At 41.9% G+C, this 16,271-nt stretch overlaps 1 long non-coding RNA gene across 1 annotated transcript; it reads right to left on the minus strand.

Annotated features, from left to right (window-relative positions):
* Positions 1-2,023: 2,023 nt before the first annotated feature.
* LOC123399346 lies at positions 2,024-2,765 on the minus strand. Its single transcript, XR_006610359.1, has 2 exons — positions 2,636-2,765; positions 2,024-2,354 (listed from the first exon to the last, which is right to left on the minus strand). It is a non-coding gene; the product is annotated as an uncharacterized LOC123399346 (long non-coding RNA).
* Between the last annotated feature and the right edge of the window lie 13,506 nt (positions 2,766-16,271).

Genomic DNA, 16,271 nt, shown 5'->3' on the forward strand with positions numbered 1-16,271 from the left:
AGGGTTCCTTCACTAGTGGTCCGATGCTGCTTGGATGTGATGAACTGGTGATCTCTTTGGTACTCCATGGTCGACTTTCATTGCTGACGACAACCTCTTCATTGACGGCGTGCTGCATCTTAGAGCTGATTGGACGGTGCTGGACCAGTCGGAGTTACCAGCTTAATTGGTATCTCACACCACAAAATTATTTATAGGCCCGACACTTGCCTGGATCACGGCCTCTAATAATATTTCAAATTATCTGTTGCTTCTTCATGACCCTTGCTAGCTATTCTGGTTATTGCAAGATATTGCTCCTTTGTCCGTGGGAGCTTTATGTACCTGGGAGCTTTCTGGTAACTTGCAATTGTGCCTCTGATGTATCTTTTCTTGGAGCGCTTGGCGTGATATATACAGATTTGAAGGTCCATCCCAGTTTGCTTAACATTTATGTTACAAAACCAATTATTAATTATTGGATTCAGAACCGAGATGTACTCCCTCGGGTCCTTTTTACTCTGCATATTTCATTTGTGTCAAGTCAAACTGTGCAAACTTTGACCAAACATATATTTAAAAATATCAAAATCTAGAGTATCAAATATATGTTCCATGAAACTACATTTCATAATGAATCTAACAATATTGATTTGGCATGGTGAATGTTGATACCTTTTCTATAAGTTTGATCAAAGTAGAGATACTTTGACTTTGTGCAAAACTTATATGTCTCCCAGTTTGCTTGTCATGTACTTCCCGGCAAAAAGAAAGTGTTTGGGGGCTTTGAAAACCTCCTAGTTGGCACCGTCATATACGTAACTTATTCTATTGATGTTTCTCCGGTAAAATCTGTAATGTTGTCGGTTAGACCCAGCGCTTTGCCCTTGTTGAAGCTTTGGTCTGGTCGTCTTCTGAACAAGTGTGCTATTTTCTAGCCTTGTGCATTGCTAGCACGAAATCCAGAGAAGTAAAAATCGAATGCTCCCAAGCCTTGCATCGATATTGCGCTAGCGGCACATGGTGGCACCAGTGCAGTGCACCATCAAAGCGTCACATTTTTTGCAATTTTCTTGGTAACATTGGTTGACACAAGGATATTTCTATCATGTTGAAAAACATAAATATATGTTTGATATTAGCATGTAGGTTTACGAGAACAACTTTTTGATGTGACGTCGCTGGAGGACCCTTCCCTGACCACACTGCCTGGAGAAAGGTTCGTAGAGGTGCCTCCGAGACCTGCCTCTCGATGAGTTTAGCTGTTGGGAATCGTACATGCGCTTCTAAAACTTGCAAACCATTGCAAGGCGTGGGCTACTTTTGTATGCCCTCTTATTCTGGTTTTGAGAGGCACTGTAATTGTGGTTTTAGGGCCACGGGGGATCCATTACTATAAGTTTTGTGGCTGAGCTGATTTGCTGTAACTGTAATAGTCATCTTACACTGAAAGCTGTGCTCTCGGAAGTGAACTCAAATTTATTCACTCTGCAAAAGTAGTTGGCCGATTATATGTTGTCCATATGTCAAATCTGCAGATTGTTATATTTCCAGATGCAACAAAAAGAAGGAAGAAAATACTATTGACAAATGTATTATTGATTTAATGCTTGTGTGTACTTGTGTATTTGGAACGATTAATACATTGTTTCATAGCATTTCAGGTCAATATTGGTCTGCCTTCATTTCCGTTCTTTCTGCGTGTTGAAACACTTAAGATTATACCACCAGTCTGTGTGACGAGTGTTTACTTTTAAGTGGTACAAATACCTGTTGTATACAGGTAATCTTGGGACTGGCACAATGTGCTGGTCAAATGTAGGCCTTTCTTGGTTGCTTCTTACTCAATATGTGTAACTTACTGGGTACATGGCAATGCTGGCAATGGCACCTTGGACAAATGGCTGGTTTATCGTACATGAGCAGGCGACACATTCAAGAACTGATGAAGTACACAAGTTCTTATTTTCTTGTTGTAGACCAGTGTCAAATGTTTGCTAAAAAAAGTAATGTACTCATCAGTTTCGTTCGCTATATTTGTTCATAACTATATAATATTCGCCTTTAAGCAGTTTTTTCACGAGACCGTATAGACTGTGTCTCAAAACATGGCATGGCGCTCTCCCAAGCATACAATCCCATGTATAAATCAGTGATTCAGGGGAATTATTTATTTCGAACTTGAAGTGCGCCTAGCATATCCATTAAGTTCTATCCATCATGGCAAATCTTGCAGTGGCAGTTGCCACCAAAAAACTTATCGCACCAAGGCTCGTAGACCTTCAAACCCTTCCATTGCCTCCACTGAAACTTGCATGTATCCTCGCATGATGATTGGATGCAAAACAAGATCTGAAATTGAACCGACTCACAGACTGCGTATCACAAACAAATGAAAATTAATACTACAATAGTGAGACGTTGATTGTAACACATGATTTTTCCAACGCTGCATAAAAGCGGTACGACGCGAAAAGCCTCAAGGATATGCAAACAATTTGTATCAAGAGCATAATTGAGAAAACTCTTGGTAATACGATCTTGAAATATTATGTGGATTTTATAAGGTTCTTCTTTTGAAATAACATCTGCCTAGGAACTCTATTTTTTTAGAGTGAAGGAACTCTACTTAAAAACATCAAATGAGAGAACACACCTGCAGATGTGCTTTTGAACAACACAAGCATCACCAGAAAACAAGCGATGGCAGACCTTCCGTCCATTCTTGCACTATACATTTCAATAAGATCTAGATGGACAATATATAATGTCAAAAGGATATAGAATTAAATGGCAACTCAGAACTTCTAGAAAAAAAAACATATAAAGGTGTATCCACAAGATAAGATGATTACCAAATACTAATAGACTCTAGGCGGTCCCAATTGAAAGCCAGAGTGACAAGACATAAATTTCAAAGGATATGGAATGACGTGTCATATCTGGACTTCTAGACAAGGAGATCTAAGTGCATCCATAAGATATCATGATCAAGTGCCAAAATGTGGTCCTCATTTGTAGTTATTTTTATTCACAATAGTTGAAATAGAATAATAATTGCTAGTTAATGACGTCTATTCTATGTATAATTTCTTCAACTCAAAGTTCGGAACAATGATGCATACAATACATAAAGGTCAGCCAGACATGAGAACATCCTAGAGGATAATTATGGATTTATTCATTTTATTATGCTGATGTCATTGTTTGGTAATATGTTGCGAAGAGGGGAGCCTTTCTGTGTTGATGATGCTTTGTAACCAGCTAAGCTTGGTTTTTGTTTCTTTAATGAAAGCAGCGCCACATGCCTATGTTTGTATATGAAAAATGATGTCCCTACACATCATGAAGAAAGTCAAGCATTTCCTTTATTTTCCATTGTATAAAAAAATGGATGTTGCTACACAACGAACGCGCGTCATGGGGAGCTTCCCAGCGGCCGGCCAATTTTGGTAAGGACGCATGTGCGGTCCCCCCCACTAGAACCAAAAATAAAAAGTTTGCTTCAACCCCTCAACAAACCCATATAGATATATACGCCCGACGCAGATATTTCCCGTATATGCCCGACGCCCGTCACACATGTTTGCCTGCACGTGACCCCCTCGCCCGCTTCCTCCCTCCCCCGCCTGTTTCTGTCCAAAAAGAAGCATATAACAACTCATGCTAGAGGGAGAGAGGACAAAGCCAATTAAGGCAACGTGGTTCTGCAACTCTTTGTTGCCTATCAGGCTACAAATACCAAAAGAAAATGCTAGGTAAAAAGAGGGCTCAAAAGACTCATGTTGCCGTTGTCCAGTATTCGGTCATATATTTGTCACGCTTCACGCTTCATGATCTAGTTGCAGAAATATCTCCTGTACCCCATGATCTACTGCAACTTCCCTTGCACGCCTTTCGATCCTTTTTTGCCTGTTCTTTTCCCCAAACCTGATATGTGTTGCCGATTTGGGGATATTTTACTGCTTAGTACCTGGTTTCTGCACAGTCGGCAATAAAAAAAAACTTGTTGGTCAGAACATTGTAAAAATGAAAAATAAGAACATTATTTAGTTTGTCAGTGTTGTAAAAAATGCACGCAACTGTGCAGCACCTTGGAAATAAAAACCTGAAAAGAGTCCTCACATGAAACCTAGGTAAAAATATGCAAATGAAAAAGAACTAGGTGCTCAGGACCTTGTAGGCAATTGTGTTGGTGAACAAAATTAAACGGATCTATTTGCTAGAAATGTTGAAGAATGAGCAGAGATAATATAGTTGATGGTAGCTTCACGAAAACAAGACCTCCAAATCAGTTGTTGCTTGCTTTGTAGGGGATTTGTTTCACTTCATAAAAATCCAAAAAGGGAAAAACAAGAGCAACTACAAAAAAGGGCACCTGAAAACTTAGAGAAACTGATAGAATGTATAGTTGCTCATTTTTATGGTGTCTTACTGACTAGGCAGATGCTTGGCGACTATGGGCTGGTAACTATAGGGAGAAGGGGAAGGGGACTTAGTTCACCTCACGGTTGGCTCCCAAACTGTTCGTTATTGGACAGGTGAGGCAACTCATATTTTTATAGGCGACCCATTTGTGTGTGGGATTTTGAATTGGGCAACTTGGTAGATTTGGGTTATGGAGAACACCATCACACCACACCCCTCATGGTGCGGCGACTATGTATTGGGGTGGTAGGCGACTCTATGCCATTAATTAAGGGTTGTGAGCAACTTCAGTGTGTGAGGTTTTTAGTAGAGAGGGATACTTGACGACTATGGGCATATGGGCAGGGGACTAGGGGAGAAAAAGAAGGCAACTTAGTTCACCTCCTCGTTAGTTTTCAGTCGGGTGATTGTTCTTTTATTAGAGGTGTCAGGACTGACCTCGGCCGCCCATGCATCATGCAGGAGTGCAAAGGGTGATGGCCCCCTGCGCGCTTATGATTTAGACCGGCGGGCTGGCCTCTCTCTTAAGCCTAGGTAGGGTTGCGACGTGTTGATTTTCCGATGCCGGGCATGACCTAGGAAAGTGTGTCCGGTCAGAGAGTGATCGAGCGTGTTGGGTAAGTTGGTGCACCCCTGTAGGGATGAAAATTAACTATTCGAATAGCCGTGTCCATGGTTACATGACGACTTGGAATTATGTCCCGGTCTAATACAACTAGAAATGTTACTTAACTGGAATGTTTGGCTCCGAGATTGCTTTCTCGCAGGGAGTCGAGGAAGAATTTCTGGGCATGACTTATTTAAATTTGCTACAACAATATGACTATATATGTGTTATTGCTCTACTCTCTTCTTATGCTGCAAGACACTGAAGATGATATTCTTCGATAGGACTAGTCCCTTCTCTCCATTCCCGCATTGTTGTAGTCAGTTCATGATATAACCCCATTCCTTTGATACTGGTGCATACTTAGCATAGTTCAGATGTCGGTCTTATGAGTACTTTGGATGAGTACTCAACGTTACTTTGATCCCCCTTTTCCCCTTGATATGATTGCCGCGAAAAGATGATGGAGCCCAGGAGATGGCTTATCCTGCCGACAACGACTACTACCCCGATGGTGCGTACTACTATGTGGAGGCTGCTGGCGACGAGGAGTAATTCACGAGTTCCGAGGTAGGAGGCCTCACCTCTTTCAATCGATGTATCTTTTGTGCTAGCCTTCTCTAAGGCATAAACTTGTTTCTATGTCCGTACTCAGATATTGTTTGCTTCCGCTGACTCGTGTGTTTTCGAGCTTTTGTATTCAAGCCCTTGAGGCCCCTTGCTTATAATGTGAAGCTTGTTTGTTTTTAATTTGTGTCTAGAGTTGTGTTGTGATATCTTTCCGTGAGTCCCTAATCTTGGTCGTACGCATTGCGTGTATGATGAGTGTATGATAAAAATCGGGGGCGTCACACTTCTCCTCTGTTCTTCCTCCAAGCTCTCGTCTCCGTTGTCACCATCGTCGATCGCCCATGCCGATCTTGTCGCCAACACCACCATGGTGAGCCTCTTGTTCTTATCTCTTTTAACAAAGTCTTACTTGTATGATTTAGATATAGTTACTTGTATAATTTTTTTACTTGTATTATTGTTTGCTATTATATAGTGCAATTGTTTTGATATCCGCCCCCTTGGCTCTCATCTGGTCTATGATTCGGATGTTATGTATTATCTTTTATAAGTATTTGTTTCATTTAGTGTTTATGACAATTATGCAGACCAACTTGACATAGATATTTTTACGTAGGAGGTATGTGAACGGGAAATTCCAACCGACCCTCTTGTCGAGAGGTTAAATTTAGTTCAAAAAGAGAACAATTATTTGAAAGAAAAATTAAAAAGAATAGAAGAAGATAAGATGAAATTGGAGTTGCATGTTGCTGATGTCATCAATCGACACTAGATCCACATGGATGCAATCCGCTTGAAGGTTAGAAAGATTAGAAAACATGACATTGATAAAGAGGCTTGGTATCATTATGTTGTTGGATGAATTGTTACATTAGTTGCGATTTTGCTCGCATTTGTTGTTGCATTTAAATGTTTTACATAGTTGTATGTTAGTTTCAATGTATGTTTTAGATGCTCCAGATAATTGTATGTTGATTTAAGAGAACTATGTATGAACTTTATGTATTTATTTTTGCAGTAATAACATTTGATCATTATTGTACTTTGGTTTTAATGTGATGAACTTGTATTAATTTGGTCATTTCTCTATTCATGATGTTCTGTAATGGTTTTTGATATACTTAATTTTATAATGCAGATGATCCGGCAATGGATGTACGGTGACCGACGCACTTCCGAATAAATTACGGTCCTGCATAATTTTATCGGTGTGTCTAAGGCAAATAGTCTGAATGGTTTTATGTGTTGTCTGTCAAAATACGAGGGATTACTCTTGTTCGAAAATCCTTCACACCCTCCTGCTATCATCCGGTTTCATGCCCAGCTATAATGTTTGGACCAAACATGGAGAAAGAGGGGTTATGATCAAATACAATGAAGAAGAATAGGATGATTACAACTATCCTATGTTCCTTGAATACGATGATATTGCAACAGGGGAAGCTTAAGATCAAGAGGCACCAGATGTGTCCGCTAATGATCTTCGCCGGGTCAGTGTTGATGCACAGAGAGAATGTGAAAGTGAAAACGAGAAGTTGAAGTTCTATCACATGTTAGAGGATTACAAAAACGGTTGTACCCAAATTGCAAATATGGAAACACAAAGCTCGGTACCACACTAGAAGTGTTGCAATGGAAGACAGATAATGGTTTATCTGACAAGGGATTTGAGGAGTTACTGAAAATAATGAAGAAGAAGCTTCCAAAGGATAATGAATTGCGTGACAGTACGTACGAAGGAAAGAAGGTTCTATGCCCTCTAGGATTAGAGGTGCAAAAGTTACATGCATGCCCTGATGACTGCATCCTCTACCGCGGTGAGGAGTACGAGAATTAGAATGCATGCCCGATATGCGGTGCATTGCGGTATAGGATCAGACGCGATTACCCTGGTGAAGTTGAGTGCGAGCGCCCGAGGAAGAGGGTTCCTGCCAAGTTGTTGTGATTGTACAAAGAAGACCGTAAGAAAGACATGATGTTGAGAGTACCCGCTGATGGGTCGAAGTGGAGAAAATTGATAGAACGTGGCCAAAATTTGCAGATGACGCAAGGAACTTATGGTTTTATATAAGTACAGATGGAATTAATCGCTTTGAGGAGCAGAACAACAATCATAGCACCTGCCATGTGACTCTATGTATCTATAATCTTCCTTCTTGGTTGTGCATGAAGTGAAAGTTCATTATGATGTCAGTGCTCATCCAATGCCTGAAGCAACCTGGCAACAACATAGATTTGTACCTAAGGCCATTAGTTGAAGAATTTTTACAATTATGGGATCTAAAAGGTGTACGTGTGTGGGATCAGCACAAACAACATGAATTTGACCTACGAGCGTTGCTGTTTGTAAGCATCAATGAATGGCCTACTCTTAGTAACCTTTAAGGATAGACAAACAAGGGATACAATGCATGCATGAACTTTTTAGATGAGACTGAAAGTATATATTTGGACAAATGTAAGACGAATGTTCACCTGGGACACCGTCGATTTCTTCCGAGCAGGCATCCCTTAAGAAAGAAAGGCAAGCATTTCCCGTATTGGTGATGATATATTGGATATGCTCAAGGATTTAAAAGCAATCTTTGGAAAGGGTCCTTATGGACAATCTATTCCGAATGACGCTGACGGACATCCATCCATGTGAAAAATAAATCTATATTTTGGGCCCTACCCTGTTGGAAAGTCCTAGAGGTCCGCTCTACAATCAACTTGATGCACGTGACGAAGAATCTTTGCTTGAACCTGCTAGGATTCTTGGGCGTGTATGGGAAGATAAAAGATACACCGAAGGCACGGGAGGACCAGCAACGTATGAATGAAAAAGACAGCATGCATTCAAAGTAGTATCAAAGTCTTGCCAACTACGATCTTACCAAAGCAGAGAAGGAAATATTTTTTGAATGCCTGTTCAGTATCAAGGTCCCGTCTGGCTTCTCATCAAATATAAAGGGAATAATAAATATGGCAGAGAAAAAAATTCCAAAACCTAAAGTCTCATGACTGTCATGTGATTATGACGCAATTCCTTTCGGTTACATTGAGGGGGATTCTACTAGAAAATGTTCGATTAGCCATTGTGAAGCTATGTGAATTCCTCAATGCAATTTCTTAGAAGGTAATCAATCCATAAGTACTACCAAGGAATGATTTGGTCCAATGTCTTGTTAGTTTCGAGTTGGTGTTCCCACCATCCTTCTTCAATATTATGATGCACGCCCTTGTTCACCTAGTCTTTCTACACAATATGTTCCCCTTTGACAGGTTCATGGGAGTCTTAAAGAAATATGTTCATAACCGTGCTAGGTCAAAAGGAAGCATCTCCAAGGGCTATGGAACATAGTTGGTTACTGATTTTTGTGTTGACTTTTTTCCTAACCTTAAGCCGATTGATGTTCCTCAGTCACGACACGAGGGGAGACTTACTGGAAAAGGCATGCTAGGAAAGAAAGCAGTAATAAGTATGGGCGTGCATTCTTTCTCTCAAGCACAGTACACAGTTCTACAAAATTCCATGTTTGTGGCTCTGTATATCTAGGAACACATGGATTTTGTACGCTCCAAGAACCCAGAGCAGTCTGACTCCTGGATTAATTGTACACACATGGCGACTTTCAGTGGTTGGTTACAAACGCATCTCATCAATAATAAATCTGTTGTAGATCAACTATACTTGTTGGCCAGGACACATCTTCAACTGTAATGTCTTTCCAAGGGTACGAGATAAATGGGATACATTTTACACGACCGCCCAAGATAAAAAGAGCACCAACCAAAACAGTGGTGTCCGCTTTGATGCAGCAAACACCAATAGGGAAAAGCACACATATTATGGTTACATAGAGGAGATATGGGAACTTGACCGTGGACGTGAATTTAAGGTCCCTTCGTTTCGGTGCAAACGGGTCATCTTATAAGAGGCGGGGTAAAGGTAGACCCGTAGTATGGAATGACAACAGTGGATCTCAACAATCTTGGGTACACAAACGAACCATTCGTCCTAGCCAATGATGTGTGATAATCCCCAAGTGCAACGAATCATCGTACTACTTTCCAAAGATGGAAGTGGTGAGTATGGAGTGAGAAGGAGCTAAAGGTAAGATCTATATTCTCTCAAATCCTACACGCCACCGATATAACTCTACGTACACCGAATGTTTGCTTCTATCTAGTAACGAGAAATCAAACTGTGTTGTGGGTATAAAGAGGATAGATTTGCATGATACTCGAGAACTAAAATATGGAAATAGTTGCTGCACTAAACTGAGTTAGAATATATTACAATATATTACAGATAGCGAGTGTGGAATAATGATGGTATGGAGTGCGGATTCATCCTAGGCAATTGATAAAAAGATCGATAATCATTCTTGCAATTTTATACAAGGGAGAGGCATGAGCTAACATACTTTCCATACTTGGATCATATGAACTTATGATTGGATCTCTAGAAAGCATCCACAACTACTATAAATCATTAAGGTAAACCCAACCATAGCATTAAACATCAAGTCCCCTTTACTCGCATACGTAAACACCCCCCTTACTCGGGTGTAAACTTCTGTCAGTCTAGCCACCCACTATAAGAGAATCATAGACATATTGCAACACCCTCCAGCATGATCCTTCACATGTCCGCCTCGCGGAAGGCACCTTAGGACAACACCAAAATAAAACATACACTCAAATCAATCAAGATCATCAATCAACCCAAAGGACAACATAACTCTACTCAAATATCATAGGATGGCAACACATCATTGATTAATGATATGCGGCATGAAACACCATGTTAAAGTAGGGGATTACATCGGGGTGCGGGATAGTGGACCGCCATATATGGATGACGAAAGGAGATGTTGATGAAGACGATCACCATGGCGATGGTTCCTCCGGCGGCACCCTGGCGCCACCGGAAGAGAGGGAGAGAGAGTCTCCCCCCTTAGGATTCCTCCTGAATGGCCTCTCCCTAGATAGGGAGAGGTTCTCCCCTCTGGTCCTTGGACGCATGGCTCCCTAAGGGGCGAGAGCCCCTCCGAGAATGGATATCTCTCTGTTTCTGCCCTCTTTTCGCTATCGTTTTGTCTCCATTTTGGTTTTTCGTTGATACAGAGAGTTGTGGCGGCGGAGCAGAAGTTCTCTCTTTATTTCTGGAGTTTCTAGTATATATAGGATTTTTCAGCATTGGATCACGCCAAACGGAGCCACGTGGGTCCCACACGACATCAGACCACGATCTAGGGGGTCGCATCCTGTTGTCTTGTGGCCCACTGGTGGATCCCGTTAGGTAGTTCTTGACTCCAATATTTCTTATTTCCTCCAGAAAAAAATATATAAAAATTTCGGACGATTCCGAGAACTTTCATTTTCTGCACAAAAACAACGCCACGGTAATTCTGCTGAAAACATCATAAGTCCGCGTTAGTTCTAAATAAGTTATATAAAGTGCACCAAAACCATATAAAAGTATTGTAAACATAGGAAAACATGGCATGAATACTTCAAAAATTATCGATACGTTGGAGACATATCAATGTAGTGCAAGTTTTCTATGTGAAGGACATGTCTACCAAACCGAGAAAAAGAAAAGGTAAGGAAGCGAATACATCATACTAAAGACCCTTTCATCCCAATTAGGGGCACCAACCGGGAGTAAACACTCGTGGTATTTAACCGTGCCCCGTTCTTCCTCTCCATTTTCTCCCTCAATCGACGCCGAACCACCACGACGCCGCCAGGCTCCCGTAGATCACCGTAATCATTTCGTGGCCTCCGAGCCATCCCCCGCCGCCACCCTCTCCGCGTTGACCGTTGCTGCAGCTCGCCTTGTCCCCGACCCCGAGCCACAACCAGCCACATCGTGATGGGGTTGGCGTGCTGCCAACCTACTCCATGCCCCGGGGACGCCTGATCCGCCGGCAAGAGGCGCCCCTACCAGTGCATTGCCATCCTCAACTCCTCCTAGTCCGGTCGTCCTTTCTCGTCCGCCTCTAGCCAACTACGCCGCCCCAACCCATCTGTGCCCTGCAGCAGGACGCGCTGCCATTTCCCAAGCCATCTTCGATGGTCGTTGGTGAGCTCCTCTCCTCCCACTGCCTCTCTTTAGTGTAGCTAGACATCTCTCGGCTGCAACTATTGATACTCGTGATCTACGTTGGGTTTTCCGTGAAGAGGAATGGGTTATCGTAGCACAAAGTGGATAAGTATTTCTTGCAGTTATGAAACCAAGGTTTATCGAACCAATAGGAAATCAACAACAACTGTCTTCAGCGGCTGCACACAAAAGAACAAACAACTTGCACCCAATGCAAGCAAGAGGGTTGTCAATCCTCTTGTCTTGTTATTTGCAAGCAAGTGAGGTATGTAGATAACTGTAGATGGTAAGATAAAATAAAAACAAGTAAATAATGGAAAGTTAATGAAGGTTTTATTTTTATGTTGTGAAAAGACCCGGGGGCCGTAGCTTTCCCTAATGGCACCCCTCATGGAAAAATAGCATGCGATGGGTAAACAGTTACTGTTGGGCATTTGACAGAAAAGCGAATAGTTATATGACATTCATGATAATGATCATGTGTATATAAGCATCACGTCCATAAACAAATAGGCTGACTATTGCCTTCACCTATTACTATTACTTCACTTAAAGAGCGCTTCTATGTTTGCCTCTGTATGTATTAAGTTCATGACAAACAAAGTAATGCATGGAGTAAGCTAACATGATGTAGACAAAGTAAATTCAAGCAATATGATTAAACCCCATCATTTTATCCTTAGTAGTAGCAATACAAAGACGCATCTTGTCCCCTTATGTTACTGGGATATAGAAACTTGTCAGGTTGAACCTACCACAACGCACCTCTCTCATCAAAGAAATACCGATCTAGTTGGCCAAACTATTTCAACAGATCGGAGAGAATTACAAAGCTATCATAATCATGCACATAAGAATCATATCAGTATTCAGACGTGAATCAAATATTTATATTGAATAATCTGGACATAAACCCACAATTCTTCAGATCCCAACAAATGCACCGCATGAAAGGAATTACATCATATGGATCAAAGCGAAGATGTGATGATCATTGTATCGAAGATCAAAGAGAGATATTGCCATCTAGGTAGTGACTATGGACCCATAGGTCCCTGGTGAACTACTCACACATCATCGTTAGGGAAGCAAGGTTGATGGAGAGGCCCTCCGTGATCGATCCCCCCTCCGGCAGGGTGCCGGAACGGAGCTCGAGATGGCCTCCCGTTGGAACAGAGACTTGCGCGGTGTAAAAAGTGTTTCAGTACCGCCTATGGTGTTTTTAGGGTAAATAAGAATTTATAAGATGAAGAACGAAGTCGGGAGGGCCATGAGGGGGGCACAAGCTACAGGTTCCCCCCAGGCCACACCCTGATAGCTTGTCGCTCCCTCGTGAGGCCTCCATCTTTCTTCCGATGCTCGTTGGTCTTGTTTTGGTCCAGAAAAAATCATGACAACATTTCAGGGCAATTGGACCTTGTTTGGTATGGAAACCCTGGAAAGTGAAAAACACGCAGAAAATAGCAAGTGGCACTGGTTCAATAGGTTAGTGCTTAAAATAATAGAAAATGGTAAATAAATACTCCAAAAGCATACTAGAATGATGATATATCGGCATGGAACAATAAAAAATTTATAGATACATTGGAGACATATCAAACATCCCCAAACTTGATTCCCGCTTGTCCTCGAGTAAGTAAATGATAAAATCAGATTTTTTTTATGTTCATAGATAATCTGATCACAAATCCACAATTCATCGGATCTCGACAAACACACCGCCAAAGAGGATTACATCGGATAGATCACCATGAAGATCATGGAGAACTTTGTATTGAAGATCCAAGAGAGAGAAGAAGCCATCTAGCTACTAACTACGGATCCGTAGGTCTGAAGTAGACTACTCACGAGTCATTGGAGAGGCGATGATGTTGATGTAGAAGCCCTCGAACTCCAAAGTCCCCTCCCGCAGGGCACCGGGAAGGGTCTCCAGATGAGATCTCACGGAAACGGAAGCTTGTGGTGGCAGAAAAGTGTTTTCATGGATGCCCTGATTTTTTTCTGGATTTTAGGGAATATATAGGCGAAAGAGCTAGGGCAGGGGGGCTCCAGGGAGGCCACAAGTCTCGTACCCGCCGCCCCCTGGTGGCGGCTACAGGGCTTGTGGCCCCCCTGTGGCTCTCCTGCCTTGGCCCTCATGTCCCCTGATCTTCTTCCGTTCTGGAAAAATTTATTTCGGGGATTTTATTCCGTTTGGACTCCGTTCCAAAATCAGATCTGAAAAGAGTCAAAAACACAGAAAAAAGGAACTGGCACTTGGCACTGAATTAATAAGTTAGTCCCAAAAAAGATATAAAAGGTACATAAAACATCCAAAGTTGAAAAGATAACAACATGAAACCATAAAAAATTATAGATACGTTTGAGACGTATCAAGCATCCCCAAGCTTAACTCCTGCTCGTCCTCGAGTAGGGAAGTGATAAAGAATGAATTTTTGATGCTTTCATGCTACCTAGCATAGATGTCCTTTGTAACTCCTCTTATGTGACGTGAATGTTCAGATCCATTAGATTCAAAACAATAGTTTGCTATTGAAGTGGAGACAATAATAATTCAAGCAAACTAGCAAGGTAATCATGAACTTTCAAAATAAGAAGGCCAAAAGAAAGTTATCCCAACAAAATCATATAGTCTGGCTATGCTCTATCATCATTGCACAACAAATTTAAATCATGCACAACCCCGGTATTGGCCAAGTAATTGTTTTCACACCTTTACTTTCTCAAACTTTTTCAACTCTCACGCAATACATGAGCGTGAGCCATGGTTTTAGCGCTATAAGTGGTGTGGAGTGTGGTGGAGCTTGCAAGACAAACAAGGAGAAGATGGTCACATTAACTAGGCATATCAATGAGCTGTGGAGATGCTCATCAATAGATATCAATGTGAGTGAGTAGGGATTTCCATACAAATGATGCACTAGAGCTAAGAGTATGTGAAAGCTCTTAAAGAAAACTAGTGGGTGTGCATCCAACTTGCTTGCTCACGAAGACCTAAGGCAATTTTGAGGAAGCCCATCATTGGAATATACAAGCCAAGTTATATAATGAAAATTTCCCACTAGCCATATGGTGGTGACAAAACGAGAGACTCTCAATCATGAAGATCATGGTGCTTAATAAGCACAAGTGTGGAAGGATAGTAGCATTGTCCCTTCTCTCTTTTTCTCTCATTTTTTGGTGGGCTCTTTGGCCTCTTTTTTTTTATTATTATTATTTTGGTGGGCATCTTTGGCCTCTTTTTGTATATGGGCTTCCCTGGCCTCTTTTATTTCCTCACATGGGACAATGCTCCATCAATGCTGATCATCACACTTACAACTCAAAACTTAGAGCAACGATGACTCTATATGGAATGCCTTCGGTCACTAGTAGAAAACAGGGCATTTGTCCCAGTTCGTAAGGGCCATTAGTCCGTTCTTGAACCGGGACTAATAGGTCGTTACTAATGCCTCCCCCCTTTACTCCCGGTTCTTACACGAACCGGGACAGATGGGCATCCACGTGGCCGCTGCGGGCAGCCCAGGCAGGGTGCCTTTGGTCCCGGTTGGTGACATAAACCGGGACCAAAAGGCATCCACGCGTCAGAAACTGGCTGCAGCTGAGTTTTTTTTTGAAAGTGGCTGGTTTAGGGGTTTTGGGTATTAATTTAGGTTGTTATTAGCTAGCTAATAGAGAGAAATGTCCTCTCTTATCTTCGTGCTTGGTTTACCAACGCTACTGCTATGTTCATTTCACCCGCTGATATCACTACAAGAAATATGCTCATACATGATGTTTTTTAAAATGTCGTTGATGAATTCGTCATAAATCTATGACGATTTCATCCGAGATTGTCGTAAGCCATTTGAGGTGATCAAATCTACATATAAATTACGATGATGTGAGTCAAAAACGTCGTAACCGCATAAGATGAGATCGTCATAACTTTTACGACGATTATAAAAACATCGTAACATGTTCTAACTATGTTGACATGTCACTCGTGGGTCCATTCTACCCCACCTCATCCTAGTTTGTGAAAATATCCCAAATCACATTGGTTTCATACAAATTCTGTTTTTACACAATCTGTTTTCACACAAATTATAAGAAAATCAAAATATCCCAAATCACATTGTTTGTCATCCCAAAGTAGACACATATGCATAATATTGATTAATTTTGACAAACTGTATGTTTACCCCGAATAATAGGACGAAAAATATAAGAGAAACAAAAGGAAAAGAGAAAATTACACAAGCTTAAATCTGATTGGTGGAATGAGTTTTGACATGGATCGCTGACGTGGCAAACATCCGGTCCATCCATCCACCCGCAGCAAACCTCACCCAACCCATCGTGTCCTCCTCTTCCTCATTCTGTGCTAAACCTAGCCGACGCCTCCCTCTCTCCCCCGATCCCACCCGATACGGATCGCCCAACCCTAGCCGCCGCCGTGATCTGACCCGGGGTAGCCGCGACGACGACGCGGAGAGGAGTGCCGCCCCGTAGAGTGACCGCTTCGTCTGTGTGGAGCCGTCGCCCAGGAGGGAAACGACACCGGTGGCATGGTGGCCACTGCGGAGGGCGCGGTGCGGGCCAGCCTCGACA

This window comes from Hordeum vulgare, chromosome 5H (assembly GCF_904849725.1).
Source record: "Hordeum vulgare subsp. vulgare chromosome 5H, MorexV3_pseudomolecules_assembly, whole genome shotgun sequence".
Taxonomy (NCBI): Eukaryota; Viridiplantae; Streptophyta; class Magnoliopsida; order Poales; family Poaceae; genus Hordeum; species Hordeum vulgare.